This window comes from Morone saxatilis, unplaced genomic scaffold, assembly GCF_004916995.1.
Source record: "Morone saxatilis isolate NCDOM2014 unplaced genomic scaffold, NCSU_SB_2.0 Contig3, whole genome shotgun sequence".
Lineage (NCBI taxonomy): Eukaryota > Metazoa > Chordata > Actinopteri > Moronidae > Morone > Morone saxatilis.
Genome location: NW_023339873.1, coordinates 5,829,974 through 5,856,795, shown reverse-complemented (window position 1 = coordinate 5,856,795; position 26,822 = coordinate 5,829,974). Strand labels below are relative to the sequence as shown.

Genomic DNA, 26,822 nt, shown 5'->3' with positions numbered 1-26,822 from the left:
AGACAGAAAGAGACAGATCTCTAAATTGTCACTCGTCACGCTGCTCACTTCTTTGTTTTGAATATTGCTGTTGAGCAAAGGCAACAAGACAGAAGAACTGGATGTTGTAGTTTTGTTAGGGGTCGCTCTCGAAAGCACTTTTGCAAAAAAATACCAATGTGTATATATACAATGTATATGTATAATATGTGGAAAATTCAGAGTTACTTCCAGTATATATTCAGGCATTATGCTCCATAGTTTAAGATCTAGTAGGAACACAAACAGTACATAAATCATAAATTCACATTTTACTGTGTTGCAGTGTGATCTATCTATTACCACCGTCTTCTTGCTTATCATGTAGCGCACCGTAGGGTAGGCCTACTTACGGACTTTATTCATGTTGTGTCAGTATAGATTAAGTCAAACCACTGGGCCATTACAAAAATATTGCTGGATTATTGCACTGGTGGTGCCGGGGGGGGGGCTGAATAGTACTACACATAGCACTCAAAAGCTTAACATGCCATAAACATGCTTGTCGCTTATAGTTTGGTATTCGATAAATTCCTGTCCAGCTTGTTACTCGTGCGGTAGCCTGTTCCTCTCCCCAACAGAACAGGACTGTACAAGGACAGCTGTCAGTGTACCAGCACATATTCAGCCACTACACATTACTGCTGAGCGATATCAGACATGCATATGTTGTTCACACAGGGGATATTGTGCTATGTATAATGTAAACCCATGTGTTAAGCAGGGCATAATCACTGACTTATATTTATGAATTTCAGATTAGAATTGTCCAGGGTCAGTGGACTGGAGGTTAAGTACAGATGCAGCTAGTAGCTCATTGTTATGTGTATTGTCTTCTGTCCAGTTCATTTTTCCTTTGAAAAGGCCCTCATGTCTTCTTCAAGTAGAAATTATTCAGTACAGCATCTGGAGGGGCATCACGCATTTATGTTCAGCAACATTATGGACTTAAGAATATGTAAGCTTAAGAAGGGAGGGCTTTAGTTTCCTTTTTTCTTTGAGTGAAAACTATTTTGTGCAAACATTTCCCTTCAGCAGCCCTAGCTATTGAAACACTCCGTCTGCAGCCTTTACCTCTCTGTTTCTTCAGCTATTGTATAACAACGCTAAGTAGGGCTTTGAAACTATGTGGCACTCTCTGAATTTAAATCACTTGATAGAAAAGTCTTTTTTGCTTTGTGGCGGACACACGCAAGAAGCAGTTGAACGGAGAGAGGGCGTTTGCTTCAGAGCAAGCACTGAGCCCAGCACAGACTGCTTTGGACTGCTGTTCTTAATCTGTGTATATAAAATAAAAATACATGTATTACTCGACTTGATAAATGTACAGCTTTGCCTTGGACCTGTATGGATTGTGTAGGATCCTTTAAAGGGTCCCCTTGGCCCTGACCTTTCTTTCTCAGCGTTGTGTCACAACTACCAGGCTCTTGGAGGTCTTTGAGTCACACTACATTGACCTTGATCATATTCCATTACAAGGATCTAACCATGTGCTCTGCTGGGCTATTTTTACTGCATGTGCAAGAAGGGCCATTTCAGCAGGGTTAGCAAATATTTCAGTCAGTCAAGCACACCAACCTAGTTGCTCCCGTAGAGGTAGATTTCTCTCTGCCAAGAGAGGCACCATTAATCTAATGCAGTTATGTTTCTTTTGTTATTTATTTATGTGTCGGGTTTTGCATTTTGCATGATTAGGTACAGTGTTTTGGTACATTGTGTAGGTTTTATGTCATTTCTACAATTTTCAGACCCAAGGCTTTTAGTTACACTAAACAGCTTTTTATTTCATAAAAGTTCATTCATTTATATACAGTTATTAATCTACAGTATTTGAATTTTCCATCGTCACATTAACAACCAAAGTGTAGTATTTCCTTTATAGTTTAATTATCAGACTTTTAAAAACCATCGACTTCTTACCAACACTGAAACCAACCTAAGATTAACTGAACTGTCTAGATGCCCTCCAACATCCAGCAACACTGAAACAAATGTTCACGTGACACTGTAAAGGGGACTTTGCTTTTTTTTTTATTCATCATTAGAGATATTGCAATCTATTAGTCCCATATTTCTCTTGAAATATAGGTCATGTATGGATTGAAGCTTGTAGTTTGTTGAGATGTTAAGACAGTCTCGGTACATTAGTGTTAATTCCACATGGGATATATTAATAATGTGATTCAATGTACTGTAATTCAAAGCATCAAGCAAAGGCATTATGAAATGGATTTGGTATTGGTGCTTTCTGTGTGGTTCTTTTCATAGAAAGACAGTGAATACAATTCCAGGCAGGATCATGTACGTTAAGTTGATTTTAGTACTTAGCATTAGTATATTTGGTATTATGTTTGTCTCCAGTGCAATATTGCCTTTTAATACAGTGTGCAGCTGTTGAGCTATTGAATTTTGAATTCATTCTACCACACCACTGTACTGCCCTAGATTATCCTGAAAGAATGCATTAGTTTTGTCGAACATAGTATTGATTTTGCCTAGTAATTAAGAGGTTTTCTGTTTAACACTTACAGAGCTTACTTACAGATACAACCTTTAGTACCATGCTGCAATGCAAGTGAGAAATCTAAGTTAAAATGTGATTAGAAGCATTTAAGGTAAGATAATACAAATGTAGTTTTCTTTTCAAGCCATTTGGTCAGAACACAGAGGTGACAATTAGCACTGTCCAAGACTTTGTATGTGATGGATAAACAAATTAAAGGAAAGACACTAAGCCACTGTTTGAAATCTAATGAATTTCTGTTTTTTTCCCCCAAACAAAACACTAATAGTTGCCCGCAGCTCATTCAGAAAGCGAAAGGCTGAGAAGAAAGAAGAAAACTGCACACAGCAGCAGACTTGTCAGTCTAGCAGTCTGCTTAAGAATTCACTTTAAGCAGGTTTTGCAGGTCAACCAAGCACTTACATCCCATAACACCAAAATACATTTTTCTGAATCATGCCTGTCAGGCAGTTGTGCACGCACTACATCTCTCAGGTTTTTCTGGCACTGGTGCTTCAACTATTCCCAGGTCAAAGTCAAAAGCAGCAGAAGTAGCTTTTAGTTTTGTTAGCTAGAGTCCTGTCAGATTACCTGTGAGACACTAGACACTCCATTTTTTATTGAAAAACAAACAACATTAAAGTTTTTTCGTATGTCTAGTGTTGTTCTCTGTTCTGTGGACAATGCTCTTTGTGCTTCTGTTATGTTAGCACCTCCCTATGTGATAGGCCGGCGGATTTGCTTTGAAGATGATTGAGGAGAAGCCTTTTATTGCACGTGAGCTATAACAGCAGTGAGAAGATGAACAGGGAAGGAAGCTGCAGCGTTTTCTGTCACAACTCTCTGCTCTCCATTTAATTTGAATGTTACATTCTGTGCAGCACTTCTCTGGGCATTCATAAATCAAACAGGATGTTTTTGTCACCTGACTTGTTTCGGTAAGAGGTAACCTTTTGAACAGGAAACTGAGTGACCTGGCAGTTAAAGTGGAGACCAACCAGCGAACTATGGGAAGCGGTTTATATGATTACGACAACAAGAAGCTCACTATTTTAAATTTGAACTGAGCCTCACATCTGGTTTGTCTGATTATTTAAAGGCCAAACCACCACTAACAAATTATTTTCCACCATTAATATAACACTGACGATGCCATGTCAGGCAACAGTAAGAAAAGTATAAAATATTGCCCAGTGTAGGATTCTAACAACCCTTTCAAACCAGCGCAGTGGGTTAAACCCACGTCTGTGGTCAGTCTTATTGGGTCAGCATACTTTATCTGACCTGCTTTCACCTTCTACTTTTCCCAGTTTGAATGCAGGTCAGACACTACTTGGCATTGGTACATGGCACACAGGCAGCATTATAGCTTTATTGACTTTAAAACAAAATTAGTAACACAAACTATCTGATTAGCCTAAAAGATAGATAGGGTACATGTGGGTGAGAGAGATGGACAAGCTGAAATAAAAACTTGGAAGAAATGGAATATAATATTCATAGGTATGTTTTCATTAATCCCCTGAATATAAGAATTGTGTTTTAGTTACCTTAGAATGAGCCATTTTTAGAGGTTCCTCCTCTAAGGAATCAACCATGTTAAACAGCCACGTTTTTACAGAACATAGAGCCTTTTGCGAATGTTGTGGCTGTCACTGTTTTATATACACGATTGGATGGCGAGCGGTATTCAGTAACCACTTCACCTCTAGATGCCACTTAATCCTACACACTGGTCCTTCAACTTTATTTGGGGCTTACTTAATGTAACTTGCAGTAACTGTGTAATTCTGTAGTTTAACACTGATGTAGATGGAACAGACTGGTTTCTATGAACAATGACATCACTTTTATGAATGCAGTCAAGTGCTTGTTGAATGCACATTTAGTAGAAAGATTCATTTATTATCAAGCATTAAGTTTCTCTAATGCTCATGCTACACTAGACTGATGGTCATTGGGCATCTTCTCTCAATGCCTTCGTCCTACAGCCTTCATCATTCTTCAGTCATTTTATGATTCTCACCTCTTAAGACATTTTTGTATGTATGTAATATTAAGTCTTATTTATGCAAAACAATTTTTAAATGAAGGAAATGTTATGTTTTATATTGCATTATTATTTTGTATTTTATATACTGTTGAACAGTAATGCAGTGGTATTTATAGAGGTGGGGGATTGCATCTTTGCTGGCTCTCCCACCAAGAGTCACTGAAGTGATATTTCAGTATATTTCAAATCGATAACATTTTGGTATTTCTAGTGTAAATCCTGCTGTGCAGAGGACAGTGGAGATACGCCTTATATACAGTCACACATCACTTCTAGTTTGTCTGTTTGTCCAGTGACGGTTCACTGTAGCAGCTTTCCCGCAGTGTCTGCTGCTGCTTCCGTCCCCTGGTACTCTGTAGTACAGGAGTTCATGGCTTGGTCTCCATCCAGCTGTGTAGTATTGGTTGGATCAGTACAAGGTCTGCTCATGCAAGTGAGCTTTCATACCATTAAAAAAAACAACATTGTATCTGACTTTTCAGGGAGGCTATCAGCGTTTACAGAGGAAAAAAGCCAAGGGTCACAAGCCTGTAGTGCAGTGCATACTATAGCTTCAAAATATGACCCACTTTCCACTCCTCTCCACAACAGCTAAGACCCTCCTCTCTTATGAATTAAATATGACAAGTCAACTGACACTATTGCATAGATGCAACCACAACAAACAGCTTGCTGGGTTGCTTGCCTGGTGAACCGTTTGCATAGAATATGGCACTTCTCGTATTCACTGCCATGCAAAATTAAGAGGCTGTGATTCTTAAACTCATCCCCATTATCCTGTACTTGGTTTGCTGAGAATATTTAATGTGCTTGATGTAACTCTGTCAGCATACATAATGTATTTACGCCAAGAAATCCACATTATATGGAGCAGCTGGAGCATATTTTTGTTTGTTTAGCCTCAGGTTCACCCATTAGCCTGCTTTTTTCTGTCTCAGTGGATTATTATAAGCTTTTGTGAACTGTTATTCGTATTTCACTCCTCGAGTGAAAGGTATATAGGAAATGTGGTGGATGCTAGATAACTGCCAATCACAAGTCAATGAAACGTTTTTACAGATTAGTTTCATGTTGTGTCATTTTTTATATAGTTTAAAGTGAGATATAAAAAGACTTCTGCAGCTATAATAAGTGATTGTAATATTTAATGTATATATATATATATATAATGTTTTTGCAGCCATTATTTTACTGTATATTTTGTGCTAAAACCAGATGCTTTAAAGATTCTATTGTAAAGATATTATTTTCTTTAAAAAATGGTCAATGTGAGTAGAGCAATGTACTACTCTTTTTACTACACAGCTTTTAGCCAACCCCCACTCTGCATAGACCTAAATTGGAAACCTGAGCCTGCAAAAACCGTAACAACGCAGTAATATTCTGAAAGTAGGAAATGCAAGTGATATCCACCAGACTGATTTCATTAAGGCTTATGTAAGTCAACTCTTATGGATAGCATAGAAAACATGGACTGCCTTAGTCGCACCTTTTCAGGGAAAATCTGATCCACTGCTTTCAGGTTGCAGGATCATGCAACCATTATCTAAATCAAACAGACCACTGAATGAACACAGTTTTAATTTATTCCATATTTCAAACATGTAAAACTATATACTCTTCACTTGCTGCAAGGGGCTGCCACACTTCTAGTTAATTGGATAAATGTTCTGGTTAAACTTTAAGTGGGGCAGGAGTGGCCGGGAGCTCCTACCTGGGTTAAATTAGGATTTAAAAAATTGAGGTTAATGCTCAGATGTCTGATACACAACAGTGCTGTTATGTGCCATACAGGTTCAGACATTGCTGGTGTGTTAAGTTTCACCTCTGCTGCCCCTTAGCAAAAATGCAATACCTTTCAGTGTTGCAAATTGAAAAAGGAAAGGTGAGCAGTAGAATCCACGTAGGTGCAATAGACTGTCACGCAATTAAAAGTCACTAGTAGTTTGTCACTTATACATTGCAAGTACTTTATGTACACAGACATTGTCAGTGCTTGTTCAGTTGCACACTAACCCATTCAACTCTTACTCAGTGCTCTAATGGAACAGTTGGGTGGTTGGTTAGCTGATATTTTTGCGACATGCAATTGCTGTTTGTGATCAATACACTTTTGTTTGTAGTAAATGGAAGAATATTTACTGGTCACTTTTGCACAGTTGTTAGTGGCTGGTGAATCTTTGAAAGGAGTAAATAAATAAATGAGTTTGTGATTATGTCATGTGCATAGAGAAAAAGATAAATCCCTCTCATTGACCATCATGGACATCCATTCAATGTTTAAAGGCAGCTTTGAATTTTCTTTTATGCTTCCCAGTCTCGTGAAGTGCTTCCGAGCTGCATATTTTTTACATCTTATCTGAATACATATGGCAACTCTTTGAATAATGGATTTCCTGCCTCAGTGACAGTGAAGAAGCCTCTAAAAAAGCTTCTAAGGAGCAGGCCATGCCTCCTGGGAAAGTAGATGGCAGTGAGTGGTGATGTTTGGTGTAATAGTTCATGTGTACGGTGCGACTCCGACGTATCCCTAAGGTGAACACCGGGAAGCTGTGGGAAAGTGATAGTGCAGTAAGAGTTTCTAAAACCATTAGGCTGGGTGTTGTGTTATCAACTGAAAGAATCAGGGCAAACTAAATTGTTGCACTCTGTGAAGCTACGCACATCCACATTAGAAGTAATGCCTGTTGTGAAATATTGATTGTCACTTTTTATATCTGTGCAGGACGCTGCTGCTCTTTTATTTTGAAGGCTTTTGTCAGTTCCCTCTACGCTTTTTGGTTGCCTTTCTACCGTGTGGGGCCTGTTTGATTGTGTAGTTGTGGCGGTGCTGGAGGGTTTCATACTGCTATTCTCTATTGCTTACATTCTTATGTCTCACTGTTTATTGTAGAGTCTGTTTGGAGGACTTAGTGAAAGGGTTGTTGCTGTTGGTATGCTTAGTCTTTAATCTTACAGTGGGATTCTACAGTGAACTGGGGGTTACCAGTTGTCAATGCTATGTAAAGGCTGAAAAGGTCACTTGCATGGTTTAGTTGACTTCATGAGATGAGCCAAACCACTGTTAAAATGTATGGTGTAAGAGCCTATATATCACACTCAAGATGCATCTGCATACCAGAAAGCTATTATTTTGCAACACCAGTAGTTTGTTGTTTATATAAAACTATTACAAGGACAGATCTGCCATAGACAGATCAGATTGAGGAAGTTTACAAATGAAAGTTCTCAGTCAAGTAAGGTATCCTATTCCTAAAGGATTGGTTCTTGAAATCTAGATATTTCATACAGTTGGCATGTTTGATTAAACATGCGTTTGTACAAATGTTTGGGCAGTATAGTCCAGAGTCCAGACCACCCTAGGTGATGTTGGAGTCGAGCCCAAATCAGGCCAAGAGAGACCAAACCCTATCACACCAAGCACCAAAATAACCAAGAATCAGTATACTAGTATTTCCGAATGTAAAACCTATGATTATGGATGTTTTGTTTAAAAAGCTGGGTACTCTAACTTTGAAAATTATTGAGTAACCATCCAATAATGGCAAGTCCACATAAACCGAGACCAAGAAATCACAAAAGTGGAGAGAAGTGCTACAAACCTGAGGCTGTGTCATGTGTTTATCAAGCAGATAGAACTGTATAACACTAACAGGCTTATGGAAAGACGACTCTTTACGGCTCTAGTCATCTGCATCATCTCAGTCCTATGTTTGGATTACGTCCAGCCACTCACTTTATGTGACATCGTGTGCTGATTCCCCAAATTCCACAGAGGTTGTATATTGGAGTTGAGTTTTAATAAAAGAAGGAACTGAACAGTAGCCAGGCAGCCAGCCCAAAAAGCCAGACAGGCTATGAATGTTACAAACATCCTCCGGCGTTTGTGCCAACTGGCACTTGAAAATGTTAAATGAGATGTGTTTTGGATACTGCTTGGCAAGCAAGTGGGCCAAACATGATTGGGTAAATCCCTATTCCCCACTGCCAACAGGGTGATATTATACAGCTTACGTCTACATTGCTCGTTCTTTATGCTTCCGCAAGTCTTTCTTACTACTACAGTTGATGAAGGTTGCCTTGTCTTTGGATAAATGAGCATTTATTTAAATTTTGTGGAAAATTGTGGGTGAAGTAGACAGCGCCTCAGGAAGATACTACAAGCTCTGATTAAACTCTTCTGTGTTCATCACGTGTTATCCATTCTGAAACTGCAGCCATGTTTGAGCAAAGGGTGGACTTAATTGGCTCGATTCAATAAATTACCATTTGATTAGGGAATTCCCTCTGGCACAGTTATATTGATCCCATTACGTTTGTCTAATTGTGGCTCAGATTTCAGATTTTGTGCTAGAAGTCTTGTTTGCCCTTTTTAGAATCGTTTGCAAAGAAACAGCAGGACAGAAATGGGAATTTCCATTTTCTCATTAAAAGTCATAGTATGTGGACCTGTGCATTATTTGCTGTTTTATAATGACTTGCTGGATAATTGTTTATTGAATTATTTTAATTATTCATGCTGTAAGTGTTAAGGTCCAAGCCATTTTCCCAGGTGTTCAGCCACATTTACATGTATATGACTTTGTTCTTCCCAGATCAATTACATTATCATTTAGAAAACAAGGGATATTTGAAACTGCATGTGACCTGCACAAGTATTTTCTTTACATTACTGTTGTATTATACCTTTGCATGTTCACACCCAATAAAATTGACAAAACATAGGCACAGTGAATTTTACTGGATTTATTTAGTAAAACCAGGGATATCACATGCAACAGCTTGCTCAGTATCTCATCATTATAATACAGGAGGTAATGTATGTATGTAAGGAATGTGGATTTGTCACTTCCTCTGGGTACACCAAACATCTGAGTTTTGTTTGGGGGAATGGGGGTGAGATGCTTTTTTTTCTATTGATGCCTTATTTTCTGCCTTTAAGGGGACACACACCCGGGCTTTATAACTTGCATTGAAATACCCCCTCCTATTGTTTTCTGTGCAAGCCCACACACCAGCGGCATCATGCCATCATATGTTTACATATAAACATCCTCTAGGCTTAATCTCTCATTGCTTCAAACGGTTGTTTCTAGATAATGAAATGAAATGCCATTATTATATGACGGTTTATTCTCCTTTGTTTTGTTAACCAAAATGACACACATCACATTAAAGGCCTGGAGTGCAGTTGTGCAGAGGGCTGGATATTTGTACATTGAAGCACTTGCTTGCATTATAATTGAATTCTGTACCTATTTTGGTCAGAAAAGCTTTCCTCTGAGAACTGCAGAGAATTCTCTCTCTGCAGTTCAATCTGATATTGTGTCCATGAGGAGCCGCGTGTGGGGTCGTATGTCACAGAGAATATGTGATGAAGAGTATGCACTTGATGCAAGTGACTGACCTTGATGTGTGATCTGATAATGTCACATAGAGCCGAGGCGTTACAGTTTTCCTGTCCGTATACAGTATCTGGATTGTTGTCCACTTCCTTTCAACGTCCATATTAACCAGTTGGGTTGTTCACACACTGCGCACTGACGTGTGGGATCAGCTCACACTCTGCTGTGAAGGTTTCTGTGTTGTGTTGTTTTCCTCCAGCCAATCTGGCAAGAAAGCACAAACCCATAAATATATATGAAATGATCTGATAAATGATGAATGGTGTATCCCACACATGATTAAATATCAAAATTAAATAAACAGTATCACTGCAGCCTCTGTGCGTAAAGTTGGCCTATCACAGCACTTTGCTTTCCCAGGCGTTATACTATCCATTAGATGCAGCATCATGAAACAATGTGCAAATATAGTATTGAGGCCAGATCACTTGAAGTCAGTGTGTAAAATCATGTGTATTTATGAAAAGAGTGTCAATTCACCCAAATCACACCTAGTAGTATCTAGTCATGCAGACGGGTTCAGTTTTGCTTGCCAAGGATATTAGATCTCTATGTATAGAGTATTGTGCCAATACAGTGTTTAGAACTTTATTTGTGGTGCTTCAAGCGTTGTAAAATGTTTGAAAAGCTTACAGTAATGTGTTTTTCCAACAACAGTGTGCCGGTCACACAGGGTAATCCACAGACCTCGCTGTGAATTGTTTTCATTATGAAAACACCTTCCTCTGAGATTAGAAAAAATGGAAACCTTTTAAGTATGATAACAAAACCAATGATAGCACTTTAAATCCATCCTTACCTGTGCCTATCCTCTTATTTATGCAAAGGTACAGAGGGATTTGAATAAGCCCTGTGAGAAGTCATTTCTGATCACACAGCTATTTGGGTCACTAATGCTTGATTTAGTCTCCACATGTATTAGACAAAATAACCGTGCAGAGAAGTCTCAATCAAAAATAGTGGGGAGAGTTTTTTTGTTTGAAATTCTAAACTGCATTGTATTGTTTTGTCCCTACTACTACTACTACTGCTACTACTACTGTATGAGCAATGCATTTTGGGTAGTCATTAGCTCAATGACGCCCTGTGGGTGGAGTGGTGGAGTGCTGGTTGGATACCTTATGCAGTCTGATCTGGCAGACTGACAGGAGGCCCATTAGCTATTGCATTCATGGCTAACCCTGGCCTGTCTTGCTGCCCACTCTGCTGCAGGCTCCCACAGTCATCCACCCAGACATGACAGCTGTGGTAGATATTGAAGCCGGGGGTTCACCTTTGCTTTAGCAGCTTTCAGAAGTTGGCATGTCTGCTGGCGTACACTTGGCTTTCAGTGGGGTTAGTGCAGAAAAAATTCCATATGGCACAATGAGGCCAACGTACCACCGCACCAGAACCTCTGGCCCCATGTCTGGTGGGTTCTAGTCAGGGTGATTCACTAGTGAGTGTGGTAGTGCCTCCAGTCGTGCATCTAATGAATATTAAAATAACATATTAGGAGAATGAGACATCTGACTCATTATGGTCTTGTTTTTCGGCCTGCTGCATACCTCTTCTTGACTATTATCCAAGTAGACAGTTTACATCTTGCAGAAAGTTTCCTAAATGTCATGTATTTATTAGGTCACTGTCATGAACCATTCCAAGCTTTGCTTTTCTTGGCATTTCAATTTTAAGTTCAGTGAAAAGGTTGTGGATGGTGGCATGGTTTGGAGGTGAACATACTGTCCTCTACATGTTTGTAAAATGTCACTTTGATTTGGAGAGCGTACTGTAACAACGTACAACAGTACAGTAGCTGAGTGAGGATCTCAGCAAATACTGAAACCCGTTTCATTTAAACAATGTGGGAAAACATCAGCTCAGTGCGGTTGGACCTGGGTCAAGTGTTGTTGGCACATAGTTAGCATTTTGTTTTAATCTCCTTGGTGTGGCAGATGGATGGGGTTTATCCACAGGGTCAGGACGGGGCCGTGCCTTTAGAGGAAAGTGTCAACAGTGCTGGGGAATGCATTAGTCAAAATACATGAATGCAAATCAAACCAACTGACCAGGACAGACTCCAAATACTTTTCTGAAATGACTGCCGGTTCCCAGAACTGCTGCTTATTTTACTTTGTATCTAATGTTGCATGTTGCCAGCCGATGTATTATGAATGCTGTCATGTACATTACATATAAACAACCGTAACATGTAATTCATGTTGACAAAATGTGACTCATCACACCAGTTACATTTCTTTATTTATTTATTTTTACATTTATTTATTTTTTTCTCCACTCTTTAAATGCAGCAAATGTTTGTAGTCATAATTTTGATTGTGTCTGATTCTTGGTTTTGACAGCACACATCTAAACTCAGTGTAGAGATTTATGGCTCACAGTTCTCATTGTTAGTTGTTTGTGATTCCTCAAATGCATCGCATGACATGAGCTTGCAGTAATTCCTAGAAGTCTTGTTTGTGCCCCATAATCCAGCGTCTGCCTGCAGGCGGACTGTATCTATTTGTTTTGAATATTTATCATTCAGATGTGCTTTCATGTTCCATTTTCGTGCGGTTAAGTGTCTGAAACTATTACTCAGTGGATCTTTATCACTCGATCACATAATTAAAACTTGGATGATTTGAACTTTACAATTTCTGTCTTCAAAGTCTTTCTTAATGAAACGGTGAAGTAAACAAGGGAGAGGTCAGAGCCGCTGACATTTAGTTCCTCTCTGGAGTCATCCTTGCAGAAAAAAAGGATTCAAAGTGCAATACATTTTGCATGGATGACATGAGGCACAGACAGACGCAGACAGGCTCAACCATGGATGTAAATATATGAAGTAAAATATCGCTTCTTGGCTTTGATCTTCATTACCTGGATTTTTATTTTAGCTTACTAATGTTGCTTTTGTCGTACAAAGATTACCTTTTTTAATTTTTATTTTATGTGTTTAGTAGCAAGGGGTCTTGGGGTTGACGCAGTGGTTTAGGGATAATATTTTGTGTTTGTGACTACGGATGGGAATAGTGAACTGGTTCCAGTTGACTGATCCATCAGAATCATACGCCACCGAACGTCGATTGCATTCCTTTTATTACTGACTGACAGCATGTTTTTATGACAGCATGACGGCATTGCAAAAAAAAAAAGTCAGATTCGTGTCTACTCTGCTGGAAAAGAGGAGTCATGGCGAAGAGGAAAAAATGGTCCAAACTGTGGCTTAACTTCATGAATAAACTGAAACTAATACAACTCTACTATTTTTCTACACTGTGTTCAGACTCAGATAATAAAACAGTTGTGTTGATGCTGAAAACCTGTGTAAGCCTTCTTTCTTCCCACATAGAAAACTGAATCACCACAGAATCTGAACGAATATCAATTCCCATCTGTATTTGTGACCATGGTTGAGAACAAATTGGTATTTAATGGCTCAGTTGTCCAAAAATAATGATTTCCTTTGAGTTACACACATGTTCATTCCTGATTTCCAAGTGGGGATTGATTGATGTCTTTTAGGCATGAGGATAGATCAGTGTCTTAAGTGCATACTGTGTATGAAATGTGCTATATACAGATTGCCTTACTTGCCTTGTCATAATATCATTGTCAAGGTTAAGTCCACCACTGATGCACTGCATCCATTATTCACAGTTTTCTCTGACACCTATTAGACATTATCACATAATTGCCTCCATGGTGGCCAATAAAGTCTATATGAGGGACGTGACTGTGTTCATCTATTATCTCATTAGCTCTGAAAATGATATATTTATGGCTTGTCCCCATATAACTTTTACATACTGGATATCACGCGATGAGTTTTTATTATGCAGTAGAACTTGTTTTGCTCTTTAACTTGCTTCCTTTGTTCTACAGAGTAAACCCCCTGCACTTAAAATTAACCTCATGTATGATTAACAGTATGTAGATTCTCTCTTGCAGCAGCTTACTGGAGATAACAGCATTGCGCAGTGTGTCCATAGGAAATTTAATCAGATCTGTGACATGTACCGTATGCAGTGTCATACATCAAATAAATATTCAAATCTAATGTCACATACAGGCAAAACATATTTACCATAATGGCATCATGCACATGTGAAAATCGTATGTTTGATGTCTATCTGTGGATATCTTTGAGACAAACATCATTTGCCACTGGGTGTAGAAATTACTTTAAGAAAAGTCAGACTAATGCAGCTTGTCTTCTTTTAGTCCTTTTAAAAGTTGGAGCTGTCTCTTCTGTTGTTCTCTTTTCCATGTGATTGCACCTGGAGGACTTAAGTAGATCTGTGCTGACGACCACATTTGGTAACTTCCTGGAAGGGACATTATTTGCTTCTCCTCCGAAAAATATGCACGATGTCCATCATGTGTTTTCTGGATGTTTCATGGTAAAATCATTTATTTGATCATTCTAATTGGACTCAGTGCATATAAAGTTGATATGAGAGTTTTTTTCAGAGTGATCTGCTTCATGTTGACAGAAATAAATCTCACAAAATAACTAAGCTGAAATGACACTGAAAGGGACAAATAAAGGTTTTAATGACATGTTATGGTACATATACACTAGCTCTGCACAATTCATAGAAATCTTTTTTAAAATTGCAATCTGAAGCCAAGTGCAATACCCACATTTCACAAGCTGCCAAGGTAAAATGTGTGACAAAACAGGATAATAATGAAATACTGTAGTTCTGAAGAGATGTCCTGGCCTATTCTTGTTCTCCAGATTTAAGAAAACATGTTTGTTTGATACAGAACCCAACAAATTTGATGTAAGCATGATTTGAATTGTTTTTTAGTGAGAATTAAAAAAACAAAAATGATCATTCCCACACATTAATCATATCACCATCGCAATTCATCTTAAAATAAAAACAGGTTTTTACCATACTGTGCAGCCCTGACACTCAGTTGCCAGTTTATTAGGTACACCTTGCTAAAAGTAATGCCGTCTAATCCAGCAGTCCTGCAATAAATCCTTCACAAAGGTTATACTGAGAGGTGTTTCTATTATTTAGCCTCTTCCAACAGGATGAAAGAAATTGCTTTTATTTAAAAAAAAAAAAAAGCTTTTAAGAATGTATTACTAAACAGGCTTGATTTCTTTTCCTTTTTAATGCCTCAAAACACCTGAGCGGAAATAATGCAGGAATCCAAGTTGTTTTCCAAATATTTTTCATTTTGTGATCATCAGACCGAAGCCTAATTTTGCCCTCTTTACCCAGATTATCCCCAAGGACAGAGTTTGGACCAACCAAATTGTTCCAGTGGATTTTCTCTTACAGTTTTCATACAGCTTTGTGATTGTAACTAGGTTTGACTTTTATTGTGTCCATCAATATATAATTACACTGAAACTGCTGTTTCAATGGCAACCTGGCCTCCATCTTAAATCTTAAATCACCTTCTATGCAGCACAGTGACACAGAGTATGAGGTCCCTTTGAGATAATCACTGTCAGTCCAACTGATTTTATCCGTTACACACTATACAACCTTGATGTTAACGCCTGAACAGCCACAAATGGTACTCACCGTCAGTGCGTGAGCTAATGATGCCCAGTGGACAGTGTTGAATGTAAACAGAGTTATTTCAGCTTCACTGGCCAATCTGGCATCTGTGTCAGTGTCTGAGCTCCACATAAAGGAGTCGTGTTTGACCATTTGCCACATCTTTTTTGTTCCAAAACGGTTGATGTACCTGGAAGCATGGGTTCTCTCTGTATCCTCTCTCTGAAAACAGCAGAGTGCATTACAGTTTATTGTGAAACAAGTGTTTTACTGCTAATTTCAAGCTCACAGACGCATTGTGACATTGTTCTGTTTGATTTCTTGTTATGCTGCATCAATGACTGCTGTGAGTGTGCTAAATAAACAGCTGCTCACTCTTATACCTGTAAAAGCTTCATAGTTTAAGTTGTATCAGTCCTAGCTGGAGCTACTGAGTCGTTTTTGGCTGGCCTGCTTTTTTTTGGCTTCTCACCCTGCTTCGGCATGAGTTAAATTAATAATTAGCCAGACTTTCCGCATAGCCTCAGCTGCTTAAGTAAAATTTATGGATGAACGACTGGAAGAGGGACAAGGAAATAAAATATGCTCAGCTGGGCTCCTTGTTAATAAAAAACAAGACTGCAGGTCTGAATGTTCTAACCTTCAGGTTACAAGAAAATACCTTCTCAAAGATTAAAGACATGAGGTGACTTTCTGATCAGAGTGTTGTGCTGGAAGCCGCTTGCAACCATACTCTTTCCACCAAACACACAGACATTCACTTGAATAGGTGCTATTGACTTTCCGTTAGGTAATCCTTGTAAAATACTAATAGATAACCATGACAGCAAAAATTTAACTACCAAATGTTTCAACTCTGCACGGGAAACATATTTTGTGTCTCTGCATACTTCTGATGTTGTTTTATATTAACTGTCTACCTGTTTGTACAAAGGGAACATAAAAAAGAGGATGTGAGTGTTGTGGTTATAACTGTAAAAGGGAAGCTACAGAGAAGTGCTTAATGTGCTTTTCTGTGAGGTATGACGGGATGTTGTATGACAGTTGATGTACATACTAGGCCTGCAGGATGGACAGAGCAAATAAAAATGTCCCACATGACCCTTGCTCTACTCAAAATTAGCAGTTGACCTTCCTTCAGGATTTTATTAGCTATGTTTCCATAGTAGGATAAAACAACACATGATAAAAACATAGTTGTCATTTAGAAATATATGGATATATATATATGGTCTATATATAGAAGAGAATATTCTTACTGCATTCAGTCAGATATTTGGGATAGTGTATCCCAAAATATGACATAACATGACTGTATGTTAATGCTGAAAGATGAAAAATAAATTGTCATATGTGGGCTACTTCGTTTTCTATGTGGAGTATTCCAGCATATGCTAGTATCATGCAGTCAGTGCATGGCCAATTTCAGAAGCAAACAATCTGACTCAGCCACCAGGGTCATTTAGATCTCTTCACACACAATTACACTGCCAAATGCAGCTGAGAGGATCAGAGGAACATGGCTGAATCTGTATTTAAACAAGGCTTTTGTCTACAAGCTGATTGTAAGATGACATGCAAAATATTTCATCGCATTCATTTCTGTGTATTACAGTATTTTTACTAGCTACTTAACTTTTTTGCCAGATGGCTGAGTATTTGACAACTGTTAGTTGCATAAACACGTTCCAGATAATAGGTTTTAAAATTGGGAACTTGTTACAGTGGTTTGAGTATACAGTGTTCCTCATGGAGTTGCAACGATTAATTCATTAGTCATCAACAGAAATCTGCAACTATATAGAAATGTCAATTTTGAACATTTGCTGGTTCCAGGTTCTCAAATATCAGGCTATTCTTTGCCACATATGATAGTAAATTAAATCTATTTGGGTTTTGGGCTGTTGAATAAAGCAAGCTATCAATGGTCATGGTGGTTATGAAAAGGGCTGAGCAGCATTTTCACAATGTATGATATTTCATGCCTAGTTGGCTGAGAAATTGTGATGGCTTTTACATATGATATGAAATTAATTTCTAAGGATCATAAACCCTTATGAATACAGTTTCACAGAAAGTCATTGATACAGTCCAGTTGTAAATTTCAACATGTCCTAACGTCTGTCACACAACATCAACTCATGATTAAATTAAAGCCCTATTCTTCAGCTGTAATATCATTAACATGTATTTTATTCTTTTTCTAACTCGTCCATCTGTGCAGTATGAACAGACTCTAAAAGTTTCATTACCACTTAGCATTTCTCCTCATTACTTTCTTGACTCTTCTCTTCCTCACTGTCGTGGCCTTTATTTCACCCCTGGAGAAGAAATGCTTTTACTGGGCCACAGTATATGAATCATCTATTTTTACTATCCACATTCAATATCCAAATGCACAGTAGTAATTTAGAACCTCTGAGAATGGGATTTATGACATAATACAGTATAATGACTCTTTCCATGCATCATCAAGCAAATGGAGGTATCTGACTGTAGTCCGAAGTGCTAGGCAGACTGGGTGACAATACTGAAGAAATAATGGAAAAAAGGCATTATGCCTAAAGGGGTGGGATAAAGATAAATAAAGGGAAGAAAGTGGGACAGGAGAGATAAGAAAACTAAGGGTTATGAATAAGAAGAGCAAAAGACAGAGCGAGTGAGGAGGATGTGATTTAAGAAGGGCGCAGCATGTGGCGACAAAAGCTGAGAAGTTGAGATTTTTCAGTCGAGAAAACGATCGATGGGCCATCGAAGCTTGAAATTCCTCCGAGAGGGCGAGGGCCAGATTTTGATGAGCCTTGGACCAGAATGATCTCATTACATCCAACTGAATTAACAAATCTCAGCAGTTTCCATGTATCTGAAGGTAGATTATCCCGTCAAATTTTCATGGTGATCACAGATTGGTTAATAGCATTAATTAATTAAACCACCATGGTTTATTGTTTTGTTAGTGCTTTTACTCCCTTCTTTCATTGTCTTCAAAATATTGATCCTGAAGTCTAAAACTGGAGCGCTTTTCATTAGTTAGTATATAAGTGATGGGGGAAGACTCATTCTTTGTATCAGTTAATTTGAAAAGCATTTGGAACCACAGTATGTGTTGTGTGAATTGTGAAGCCTACTGCAGGGAGATTGTTAATAATGCATGAATTTAATCATTTAATTTTTTATTCCTGAGTGCTTATGCTTGACTTAATACGGTTTAAGCATTCTGCATTATTAAAGTTTGTATGATATTTTTACAACATGGCCGCTCTGATCTTGTAAATGCACTTCAGGAAAAAAAAAAGTCCTGCTGCCTCTGTCAAAGCTCACCTGTATGGAGCATTTCACAGTAATTTTATTCTGTGATAAAGGCATCTGTGCATTAACTGACACTGGATCTGCTATAAAACATTAAAAGCGGAGATACCACAATCCAAGTTTAATTAGAGCCAAATGTCTGCCTCAAGAAAAAGGGCCAGATATTTACCAAGAGATCAATTCCGATGAGTGATTATGCATATTTAATCCACATCTCAGTATTATCGACTTTTAAAGGCATTGTGTCTTTTAAGAAATTATGCTTTTTTTTTTTTGAATAAAAAATAAGTGAGATAAATATATAAAATTGCTGGAGAATTAATTGTATATCTGTATTTTGTACTGTGCAGTATATGGAGCACAGGGAGGAATATTTTAGCCTGAAGATATCAAGATTTAATAGCTACACTACGATAAGCGGATCAAGACTCTCATCCGTCATAAAAAAGATGTCAAACACTGAAAGCGAGACCTCTCTTGGATGTTGAACTGAAAACAGTTTTTTAGGTTCATTATAGATCCTCATGCAATTCTTATGATGTCAGAGCATGCTTGGCTAGCTGCGGTTAGCATCCATTAATGGATGTCGTGGCTGCAAGGTGGATGTCCTTGGAACGGCGGAGAAGGAGGCAAATTGAGTTGGACAAGGGATGTTGTCATCAGGTCTGTTGGGAATGTCCGCGGTTGTCAGAGGGCGCATGTGCAATCAGCGAGCACGGTCCTCTGAACGTTTGAAGTACACCATCGCAGTGTTGAGATGCAGTTCTCTGAGAAATGGATCTCCCAAAGGGGGGAGTCAGGCAAGTCTTGCAGAGATGTTGGCTCTGACTAGACAACAAGGAAAAGTGCTGTCAGAAACATCTTAGTAAGATCTCAGTAATTCCCTTAGTAAGATAGATAGCAGCTTTGGTTGTGCCCTCAGAAAATGCAGTTCAAATGTCTGTCAGTGTCTGTGGATCAACACATGCTACTGCTGGGCGTCTCTGTCAAAATAAAGTAAAAAATCTGACACCAGTACACAGCCCAGTCTGCTCGAAACCTATTCACCAGACACCATTGTTAACTGCTTCACATTACTCACTTCTCAGGTCAAAGGTCGAGTCCTTTTCTTCATCTAAATTATTGCTGTGCACTGTTTCTCAAGTCAAGTCAATGTCTCCTCTGCGTGTTTTTCCCATGGACAGTTTCAAAAGAGAAAATGTCCAGAGGGTATTTTCTTTCCTGATTGGACCAATTCACTTGTTGTTCACACCATGTAGAATTACCTCATTCTGGGGCCCCTCATGATCTTATGTTGCATGATTGACAACTGCCCTTGACTCCTGCGTTGTGTCTCAGAGGAGGATCAGTGGATGTTGCGGTCTCGTGAGTGGTGAGCTACTGCACTGATAATGCAGCCAGGAGTCTGCTGGCAGTCCTGTCTCAGAGGATCACGGCACAGTCACACAAGGGTAATTACCTAAGAACTGGGGTGAGGGGCAGATGAAATGATTTCAGCACCTCTGAATTACACATGGTCCAAGGAGTACAAACAATCCACAGGCTGCTTCACTACAAGCCCAGAACCATTCACAGAGCCTTTTACAACTGAGGACTACGCACAGTCTTTGTAGGTGTGAATTGTGTTGTGTGTGAATTTTAAAGGGAGGTCTCTGTATTTGTTTTCAGCACCACTGAATTAAACATGCTTCAAGGAATGGGAACAATCTACATGCTGCCCCCCACTACAGAAACACACTGCCATCCAGAGGGTTGAATTTCCATGCATGTAATTTAACTGAAATTTAAAGGGGATGATTCTTTATTTGATGTGTCTGCACTGCTGAATTCAACACGCTCAACATCCTCCTGGATCAATATTCTTCACTTATGCTTTACAATCTATTATATCTGTATTTTTATCTTCAAAATGTCTTTATATTGTGAGTTCTTTGCTGATCTATTCTGTGCACAATATCTCTTTCATGTCTGGCCGTGCTGGGAGAAGGGTCCCTCCTTTGTTGCTCTAGTTTTTTTGGGTGGGAATTTTTTCCTTATCCAAATCGATAGTCCAAGGACAGAGGGTGTGGTGTGCTGTACAGATTGGTCCCTTGTGGCAAATTTGTCATTTGTGATTCTGGGCTATTTAAATAAAATTGACTTGACATGCTCCAAGGGAACAGAAACAATCTAGAAGTTGCGTCAAAACAATGAGGGATCCTGGACACTCCACAGGGTGCTTTTGGAATAATAGATAGCAATAATAGATATTTCCAACTGTGAATTGTGCTGCATTTTATAGCTGAGGGCTTTTATAGACTGTATTGACCACAGTCTTGTGTGTTTCCTGCATCCAAATCTGGGCTATGTTTTTTCAGCTAATGTTTATTAATCCCAATCAGATTTGCAAGATTTAGTGGTGGAGACAAAAGGTTTGTTCTGTGCCTCCTGTTTGTCCCCTTAATCGTCTTTGGAGTCTCACTCTTATCCTTTTTTAATCTGGATCCCTGGCTAGTTTCCCTTAGTGTCATTAATCTGTATTTATTGCTGCATGCCAGAAGACGACAGTGTAGTTTTCAATTTGCTTTTTTTTTCTCCATTTTTGTTTTGTATCTTTAACAAAAACCGTGCTCCACTGATCTTTGTATCAGTGTCTAACTCTGTTCTTTCACTTGCTACCATTCAGAATGAGCGCACACGAAATCTCTGTCAGCAGTCAAGCTGGTCTTTTGTCTCTGTCAGCAGTGAGAGATATTTGCTCAGTGACTGACAGGATGAGAAGTGGGAGCAGTGCTGTGTATTGCAGGCCTTACAAATGCAGTTCAAACCAGATCAGATATTCTATATGCCGTTTGTGTATCTGTGACTGACAGCGTGCATGTCATAGTGCGACCCTTCTCATCAGACCCCCATTTGGGACTTGTCAAAATCCACTTACCACTCAGACATGAATGGTTAAGCTCTTCCCCTGATCCTCTTTTTCTCTGTAGGGGGCCCCAGGGCTGTCGATCTGGACTGGGCCCTTGGGTGCTCTGGAACAGCAGTCATTCTCACACACACATTTCATATATCTACATATCACCGCTGTCACATGAAATTCTTGTTGATTACAGTACTTAGACTTGCATGGGTTTTAGACATATCTGTACCCCTTCAGCGTAGGAAAGCATTTCAAAATCCAATGGAGAATGTCACAAATGTGTTATTATCAAGCTAAAAAGAAGGCTGCTTTTTATTTTCTAAAACATAAAATATACAGTGTTTACACCCATAGACCGCTTTCTAAAAGGCACGCTACATTTTCGCATTTTGACACTCAACTCACTATAAATATGTGTACATTATAGATTATATCAGCCTTTATTTTAAGATTTAACTGTATTGATACCCTGGAGAGAAATAACAGATAAGTACAAGAAATACATAGATTTTTCTGCTATAACCAATAACAAATACATCAAATTAGTTATTAGTTACCATAAACCAGTGTGCATAAATGTGTAATAAACCATTCATGCAGATTAAAGTGACATAGTTGATACAGTATATTTGCTATATATATTATAAATGATAGTATTAGTATGCTTGAATAATAAATATAATCAAGCATAATGTGAAATTTAAATATAATATAAACAATAAATGTACTGTAAATACACATGTTTAAAGTACACATATATATAGTGTTTAAGTTATTAATACAAATTCTTACAGTATCATTTAGTTTTTCCAAAATTAGTTGAGCCTGGTTTGATTCTGCTGGAGTTAGAAGGGCCGAGCATGTGAAAACCTTGTGATTCCAGTTTCGGGGATCAAAATGTTTAAAGTTCAGTTGAGTGATTCCAAGGCTCTCCGTGGTTTGAGGAAATGACCTGTAGTAACCCGTCCAAAACCTCACTGGATAAACTGTAACATGCAATCACTCAAGAAAGATTGGTGCCATGACAAGTGTTGCCTTAGTACTGGACTTATATTCAGAGTTTGTGTTATTGCTATTACACATTTTCCATGCGATATGATACCAAGGCCATGATTCTGATTATTGGCATGCGCTAGTCTTTCCACAGACATATGAATTGTGTTTCTCACTCTCTCGAGCACAGAGCGATCTCCGCTGGGATCAAAGCTCAGATGAGTGCTCAGGCGCTCCAGGTCGGCACAGACAAAATCAAGAGCCTTGACGGTGATAGGAACAGAGCTGGCTGACAGGGAGGAATCGCGTCTATCTCCAGCTCCCCCTGTGCTCCGAGGTGACGAGCAGCCCGCCACTGTGTAGCCAAGCGGAAAACTGCCCTTTCTGGCATGAGTTGCCTCAGCCCTTTGGCACCGTGCGCAGAACGTCGCCCTCCACCATCTCTACCATCCATATGCAGCTCAGCCTAATCTGCAGCCTCCTGCTGCAGATCTCACACTGGTATTGTTACCTCCTGCTGATGCTGGGCACTGCTCTGAAGTCAGTGGTCAGTTGCTGAAGATGAAGATTAGAGGCAGTAGGGTCACGATTAGACAAAGACACTGAGGGTTATCTCTCCTCTCTTAATCTCATACACTAATACTACAAGAAAACAAGGTCAACACGATACTTAAAGATGCCTTTGTTGATGCACTACAGTGAGCAGACGAGGAACATTATGTTGCTGCTTCCTCCTGATGTTCTATTGAAAGGCTCAATTGCAAGTTCACTCTAATATTTAGTAGTTTATTAGTGCAGTGAGAATGTTGACGTCCCTACACTTTGTTTGGGTTTCGAGGAAACTTTAATGTGCCCAATCACCTTGGCTTTTCAAAGCACCATCATTAGCTTCAGCTCTCTACGTCAACATCTTTCAGTCACTTACTGATGTGCCATTGATAGAGTAACTATTTGCTGCCACCTGCTGGAACACAGACTGCTAGTGTTCAAAAATACTTTAAGGTATCTAAAACCTGATTAACATTTTAGGCATGTTTGTTTGGATTATACGATAGACCTGCTTGTTTGTAATATTCTATTTTTATGTTGATATTAGCTTTTATGAAAGTTGGGAACAAGATAGGAGCGAGTAAGCCCTTTATGTCAGTTATAGTGTAAATTCACCTTGTGGCCAGTGTTTAGTATTTACTTTTTTCTCCTTCAACCAGGATGCTCTTTTGTATTTTTGTTATTTGTGTCACATATATGATGTACATCAAGTCATGTACTAATGCTTTTTTTTTTTTCATTCATTGATAAAGATCCATTTTAAATGCCAAACGAAGTAAGTGAGTAGGTTAGCAGACATCTGTAGCAGGAATCAGGATGACCATCCACAAGTATTCAGTGGTAGGAAAACCTTTTAATCAGTAGTGGCTCCATGGAACAGTGTTTTTACATGTGGGTCCCCACACACACGCTTAACACACGCATGGCAATACACATTTGTTGGCACTAATGCGTGGAGAAGCAGTTATAATGTGCTCACAGCTAGCTAACGTAAAAAAACAGGGAGGAGACATACAACACAAACACAAAATGTAAACATGTTTTTTGGTTGTTTACAAGAAAACTCTGCAAGATACCTTTTTAAATGAACAATTAATAAAAAGAAACATAATTGAGTATGTATAATAAAATGTGCTAAGACATAAAAATGTAATTACAGATTTACTGACTTCTATAAGCCTGTGGTCAGAGAGAAACCTCCATATCAGCAGAGGGAGACATATCTGACCAATACTTAACATTTCTTACAAAACCAATAAAGCCTGACACATCTCTCTAACTCATCTGCAGACATAAACATGTAGGCACACTCTCACACACTAAGAGGTGGTGGTTTATTTGAACATGTGAGTCAGCCAGTCCCTGTGGGCCGCAGCTGGAGAGAGTAGAGCGCCCCACCCAGCAGCACCAGCGTCACATGTGGTTGCAACTCCCCCCCCAGCCTCCCTTCAACCAAACTCCCCCTGAACTATGCGTGCCGGACACCCCTCCCCTTCACTTCAGGATGTATTGTCCTCCTCTCCTCTGAACTCACTGAGTTAAGTTTCAAAACGGAGCCGATCACTTACAGCAGTGTGGTGGAACTGAAGAGCAACCAGTGCTGGGTAGCTACTGTTGGCAGCCAGATGCCTGTTTGTGGTGAGTGTATTTTTATGTTTGCACTGGAATGTGGTCCTATGGTTAGAGCTGATAGTTTCCTGTAGATTCATCGGGGGAAAATTCAGTTCATATAGCTTTGTTTTAAAATACAACTTTGCGCGTGCATCTTTTCTTGTGAGGTTGTTTGCCGCGTTAGTCGTTAATGAAGACTATCATTTAGTAGAAAAAGGCTGAAACAAGTCAGTGCTTGTTCTCGTGATCTTTTGAAACATCTCAATACACGGTTGAACACATCTACAATACTCTTTCATTGTCAGTGATGTTTATGACATTCTTTGCCGAACTTACTGTGACATTTGATTCAGATGAAGTTGTTGGATTGATTGACAGAGGGATGACAAGGCTGTAGCAGGGACATGTACTGTATTTGATAAGGTTGTGTAATTAATGTGGGATGCATCTTTTCAAAATAAGGATGTAAAATATGATCAATATGAAGTAGATTTGGTTTTACTAACCCTATATCAGTCATATATGGGATTATATGGAATATAGGTTCTGACAAACTTAATGTAGGTCAAACAGGAGTTGACTTGAAGTCTCAGGACGTATAGTATCTGAGAAGTTGTCAGTCATTAAAACCTATGCTTTATGGTGTGAAACTGCTGATAGTCAAAAAATGTTTATTGACCTCTGGTTCAAAGCAGGATAAAGAGATACAAATGATTTGCTGATACTTTGTAACCCAGGTCTGGTTGCCTAAAAGGGTGAGAGAAGACAGAGGAACTGTAAAAACAATCATTAGACACTCTGGGCCCTGGGGGCACGTGGATCTTTTGTCTGCCTATGAGATGCTCAGCGCCTGAGAAATGTGACACCACACTCTCCTTTTCAAGCCTCTGTGGTTGATGTCTCATGCTGCAATTTTGGCTTCGAGACCATTAATTTGGAGACAGGGAAATATAAAGCGCACTGGAATATTTTCCCAAAACTCCCATTTTCTAAGAATTTTTTTGGCAGGCGAATGGAAGTCATATTGTTTATTTGATTTAACATTCACACCGGTTTGTTTTCCGTATGCTCAAGCTGTGTTTACATTCATCTGCAATGAGGATGTATACATGCACCGTGTCTAATAGGCACTCAGGGCAATATCATGTGCTTGTGTGACAATAGGCTGTTTATGTGGATCAGTGGCAGTGCGAGGCAGAAGAGCGGCTGCAGCCAGGCACAGTGCAGAGCTTCTCAGTCAGCCTCAGCCTCGTTTCTTGACTGTATGAAAAGCAGCCAGATTTTCAGGCCGTTTTCGACCCTGGGGCCATGTCATTTACCAAATGAATGGCCCTCTTTTCTGGACAGTTGAGCCAGTCACAGTCTATCATGCCACGAGACAAGTGAGCCCACAGTATTACTTTTCACTGCAGAGAGCTGTTTTCAGCGAGCACATTTGCATACCTTCAGGGTATGGCATGAGTGAAGCGTAATAATAATAATGTGTGAAACAATTTATGGACATACTGGGTGGCTATTACTGATCAGACACAGCTTTTATTCGTCTGTCCAGTCTTAACTCATGATGGGGAATTACAAATTACATCTTGTATTACGCACAATATAATCATTTTATGTTTTACTTTGTCGTATTATCTTTAGCTGTTTGTATAAGTCATGAAAGACTCAAGCTGTTTCATTGCTTTACAGTCAGAATCAGAATCAGATTTATTGCCAGGTAGGTTTTTACACATACGAGTATATATATGCATTACATTAATGTTAATATCTTTCTATCTTATTTATTTATATTTTTAAAGTAGCTTTATTCTTTGATGGATTGATTTTTGTGTGATTTATATATTTGAGTGTGATTGTGATACTTTAAGCACCATTGCCACCAAGACAAATTCCTCGTATGTGCTAAAAACCTAAGCAGGGGCGATCGAATAAATGCTGGATCTATCTTGACTGCAAAGAACGGTGAGAACCA

The 26,822-nt window shown here is 39.0% G+C and overlaps 1 protein-coding gene across 3 annotated transcripts in view; it reads left to right on the top strand.

Moving 5' to 3' along the window:
* sash1b (SAM and SH3 domain containing 1b) overlaps positions 1-26,822 on the top strand; it is a 48,261-nt gene that overhangs the window by 6,168 nt on the left and 15,271 nt on the right. Inside the window, exon 1 of one of the 3 annotated variants that reach the window (XM_035673779.1) lies at positions 24,722-24,877. The exons of the other annotated variants lie outside the window; for them this stretch is intronic. The gene's annotated coding sequence lies outside the window, so the exon portion shown is untranslated. Of the gene's footprint in view, positions 1-24,721; positions 24,878-26,822 lie in introns of those variants that run through there. 3 annotated transcript variants of the gene reach the window in all.